The sequence below is a fragment of the Wolffia australiana genome, chromosome 17, assembly GCF_029677425.1.
Source record: "Wolffia australiana isolate 7733 chromosome 17, ASM2967742v1".
Taxonomy (NCBI): domain Eukaryota; kingdom Viridiplantae; phylum Streptophyta; class Magnoliopsida; order Alismatales; family Araceae; genus Wolffia; species Wolffia australiana.
The window spans coordinates 1,492,362-1,497,619 of record NC_135851.1 but is presented as its reverse complement, the minus strand read 5'-3'; the positions used below and the strand labels follow the sequence as shown (position 1 = coordinate 1,497,619).

General features: G+C 39.1%; 1 long non-coding RNA gene across 1 annotated transcript; it reads right to left on the bottom strand.

Annotated features, from left to right (window-relative positions):
• Positions 1–677: 677 nt before the first annotated feature.
• LOC144714505 (uncharacterized) lies at positions 678–2,908 on the bottom strand. The gene is made up of 2 exons (XR_013584371.1): positions 2,827–2,908; positions 678–2,676 (listed from the first exon to the last, which is right to left on the bottom strand). It is a non-coding gene; the product is annotated as an uncharacterized LOC144714505 (long non-coding RNA).
• Between the last annotated feature and the right edge of the window lie 2,350 nt (positions 2,909–5,258).

The following is a 5,258-nucleotide window of genomic DNA, read 5'->3' as shown; positions in this document are numbered from 1 at the left end:
AAATCACTTATATATGTTTTTACAAAGATAATTTTATCAATTGATTTTATGTGCAGGACTAAATTTTTATACTTAAAACAAATGTAAATGGGATAATTTAGATATTTTTTATTGAATTTTGAGAAGAAAATTTATAGTAAAAAATTCAGAGTGAAAGTTTGAAAATTACTATGGATATGGTGTGTTCGATGAAATGCTTGAAAGAAAAAAACTAGTTATAGGATATTTTTGTAAAGAGTGCGTAGGATTTTTTATGTATTTTATATCTAGGAAATCAATATAATGCCATTTTTAATATTTTAAATTTGATAGGTGGTTAAAAGAAATTTTTATTTTGATGAGAAATATTCAAACCATCGATTGAATTTTTTTTGAGAAATCGTGCTGTCCAAGTGTTTGCTGAATTGCACATGAGAACAAAAATTGCAACAGCTAAATTTTTTGTGTCTGATTGTATTAAAAGATATCCTAAGTTTGTTGGTGATTAAGTAACTTTTTAATATCAATTCTTGACAAATGTAGACTTACCAAGATTCATCGCCTTCCTTTGGGGTCGCCAGCGGCTTCTGACCCCGATCCCGGTCGAGTCCCCCCCCAATCAAGATGATGAAGATGTTTTTCCTCTTCTAACACTCTCTCCAGTATCTCTCTTCAGGTCACGGCCTTTGTCACAAACGTTGACCGAGAGAATAAGGGAAGAATGATTAAGAAGAAGGCAGGTTCTCTGTTTTAAATTCCAAGATTCAGATTTCAAATTTGGCCCGAGAGATGAGAATGGAGGAGGAAAATCCAGGTTTTATAGAGCAGGAATGCTCCAAAAAACTTTCTCAGGAGTGTGGGATCAATCCTACATCCTTTCCGGTAGTGATCTGGTGGAAATCCGCCTTCTCATCGCCATGATCAGGACACCGACGATACAGCTGGAGATCGGAAGTAGAGGAAGCAACCTTTGACCATGAGCCATTAGATCCATCTCCTAGGGGTCTAAGGACTACGGATTGTAGCCGTGGACATCCTTCAGTTTCAAATGTCCTTTCCCAGTCAGCACAGCCAAGTCAGCGCAGATAGCCACTTGTTCTTACTTCATTGGTCCACAGCGGCACTCGTCGCTGATCTGTTGCCTATAAGGAAAAGAAAGTTATTAAAAGAAATAATAATTGATCTTAACCATTCAATCTTCTTAAAGAAGATCAATGGTCAAGATTATAACATTTGCTTTAAGGAAAGCGCATGTCGACATGGGCTTAGGCCTGGCCCATGCGAAGCTGAAAGTTAATCTACGAGCCCAGCAAAGAGTTGTCAAGTCTGCCTTAGCCCGGCCCATAAATTTCTCTGAAAATTCCAGTTCATGCAATCCCATATCAGAAGATTTAAAATCTATCATTAGTATATAAATGTGAAAACAATGTAACTTTTGAAATAAAAGAAACAGAGAAAGAATTGATCTTCTGTGCGCGCGCATGCCATGATGATGTGCATACCTGAGGTATTATCGTGGGAGGCTACAACTATGGCAGCACTTGAAGCTGTGGTCCATCGGCGCCTTGGAACTCAGGATGCGGCTGTGGCCATTCTCCTTGCAGCTCCTAAGGGGCCACAATCTTCTTATTTTTTATTTTATTTTTATTTTTTAATTTATCAACGATTTACTGACTATGTCATATTCATGCTAAATATAAAATAGAAATTTTACATAATATATGGAAAAGTGCATCAAATGAAATTTGATTATCATATATCATGAAATATGTATGCTAATTCCATTATATAAACATCATATACCCTTAAAAAAATGTTAAAATCGTATGCATCAAATTAAGTATGTCAAATACCCCCTACTTAAACATTGCTAGTCCCTTAGAAATTTATACATAGAGATGACACAAGATCATAAAATGTTTCATTATTGTAGAAAAGAACTTAGGAAATAAATTCACCATAGATGAATCTAATATTTATGTGAAAGTGGTCTAGTGTGTTGGAAGTTCAAATGTCTAGGTATTTCCTTAACTATTTACTTCGGTTAACTTCGTGATCCTAAACAGACATCTCAGTACTCCACTTACTTAATAGGTAACCATGTCATATAGGTAAAGAGTAAGTTCACTTCAACTCAAGCACAAGTCACAAGCTACAACATCCCACTACTAGGGATGGTGGTGCATGGTGTAGAAAAAGTGGCAATCCTCTAGATTATAACTACAGATACAGCAGCTATAACTAGGGATGGAGGACGGATGACGATTTCGTCATCCGTCATTTGATTTTCGGCATCCGTTTCCGTTCATGCGGATTGACGGATGACTGAACGGCTGTATTTCCGTCATTCGTCATTAGTCATCCGTCATTGTGACGAATGACGAATGACGAATGACGAATGACGAATGACGAATGACGAAAATTAGTGACGGATGACGGGAATGACGAATGACTATATCGAATGACGAACATGAATGAAAGTGGTGGTAGAAGTGGAGCTGTAAGCTGTTCTTGTTGAGCTCGGCGAGGAGGCGATGGGCGGAGGTGGAGCAGGAAGCGGACAGGTAGGAGCTGATGGTGGCGAAGGCGGGGGGGTTGCGCTTGAATCGCCGTCGCTATGGCAAAACCCTATTCCCCATCCCCCTCCCCCTGCGATTTGCTCCCACATCTCTCTCTCGATCTCTCATCCCCCTCCCCCTGGACAGCAAGATGATTTCATCGACCCACGAAGAATAAATCATCACCAATCTTAACCATTAAGTTGAAACCCAGTACTCGAACAATCAAGAAAAAAAACACCAATCTTCCTCCACGTCGAGAGAAGATCTCTGCTTCTCTTCTTCTCACCGATAATAATTACTGGACAGCACGACGAAGAAATCAGCACCGGAGCAGACGACTCAGTAGGGTCAGCAGTGGAGAGGGGAGGGGGGGCAGCAGTGGAGAGGGGGTGTTTTCTGTGACACACGATTGGGGGGGGGTGTAATCCGTCATTTTCCGTCGTCATTTCGTCCGTTCCGTTCCGTTTACGTCGATAGACGAATGACGGAACGGAGTGGTGACGGAACCCCGTAAATGACGCAACGGAAACGAATGACGAAAACGACGGATTTTTTTTTGAAAAACGGGTATCGGAACGGAATCCCGTTCCGATACGTTCAGTCCGTCCAATTCCGTCATTCGTTTCCGTCCAACAACCCTAGCTATAACACATGGGTGCAAATATATATATATATATATTTGTGATTTGTGCACTTTATGTACATAATGGCATTTGCCTTATTTCAATCGCTCTACCTTATTTGCAATGGCTGACTCCTTTTATCCAGCCCATGTGTTGCTTTAGTAGACAGGCACATTATTCCCCCGATGAGGTTTTGTATCCCTAAATAGCTCAAGGAGCTTCACTCTGTTGATAGTAGTAGGGCTTGAGGATTGGCATCAATTCTACACCTTGCTATAAAAATTTTCTTGGAAGGTTTCTTTGATGAGAGCTTAGGATGTGGTGAACAAGTAAGGTGAGAAGTAGAGAAAGTAGAAATGGTTGCTTAGGATCATGAGACGTCTGGTTATAACACTAGGTGTTCTTAACTCACCAGAGGGGAATATCCAAACCCTAACTCCTTGGACTCCAGCTTTGTTCCACATTGAATCTTCATCACTTAGGTTGCTCTCTAAATAATTTAGTAAAACATTTTCAATCTTCGGAAATATGGTCCTATATCCTTCGTGATCATGCATACTATAATTGTCTAAGTCATGAACTTCCAGAAAGATATGCATGATCCTTTCTGACTAATTCTACCTGCTCTCAATTTATCGTATACACATAAGTAGATGTATGAGTCTGGTTAGCTAGGTAAAGTGTTCCTGTATTGTAAGGTCAATGCTACTCCGAGTAATTTGCTCCCATATTATTGCTCTTGTTATGCTTATAATCCAAAGTTGCTACTGTCTCGTTATTCTTTCTGTAGATCGGTGATCAAGCAAAGAAAAAAAATAAAAAGAGAATAATAGAATAAGAAACTATCTTTAATTCCTATATTTATTTATGTGTATCTTAGCCGCTTCGATCATGAGGCCGTGCCACTTGGCTCTATAGGTTCTAGACTCACATCCTCCTTCTCCAGACGGTTATCTCCTTCAAAATAAGTTTTCAATCTTTATCTGTTAACCGTGAAATTCCTTTCTGTTTAGGAGTTCAATCAGAACTGCTTTGGAGTCATAAATACTGTGAATTATGTACGGACCAACCCATAGAGATTTCAGCTTTCTTGGAAATAATTTAAGGCAAGAATTGAAAAGCCAATTTTTTTTCATTCACCTTAAATTTTTTCCTTAAAATGAGTCTATCATGATAATGTTTAATTCTCTCCTTGTATATTCTTGAACTTTCATGAAATTCACTCTGAAGGTCCTGTAACTCATGCATCTGAAGTAGACGATTCTTCCCAGCTTTATCAAGACCCATATTGACGTTCTTTATAGCCCAATATGCTCCAGTTCCCACTCGACTGGTAGGTAATAAGGCTTGCCAAAAATTAATGGAAATGGTGACATCACGAGAGGTGTTTTGTATGCAGTATGATAAGCCCATAATGCATCAGCAAGTTTCAAGGACCAATTCTTTCCATTTGGTTTCACAATATTTTGTAAATATTTCTTGATATCTCGATTACTAATTTCTGCTCGCCCATTGGTTCGGGGTCATAAGGGGTTGCCACATGGTATTAGACTCCGTACTTTAAAAACACTAGAAAATGTTGGTCTGTGAAATATGTCCCTCCATCACTAATAATGGCTTGTGAGCATCCAAATCTAGTGAGGATGTTCTCGGTCACAAATTTTATGACAACGGTATGGTCATTCTTTGTAGTTGGATAGCCTCTGCCCATTTAGAGATGTAATCTACTGCTCCAAAATGTATTCATCAGAAAATGAGCAAGGAAAAGGTCCCATGAAATATATTCCCCATGCATAAAAAATCTCTACTTCCAAAATAGGTTGGAGAGGCATCTTACCTCTTCGTGAAATGTTAGTGAATGCTTTGCATCTCAAGCATGTCTCCCATTAGGCCAATAGAATCCACTCTGAAATACTTTCTCTCCAGTTTTCCTACCCCTAAAATGCCCACCACACGGTGAGAAATGGCACATCCGTAAGATATCTTCATGTTCATTATCTGGTACACATCTCCTCAAAATCTGATCTACTCCAAGGTGATACAACTCTGGGTCCTCCCAAATATAGAAGCTCATATCCTAAAGGAACTTCTTTTT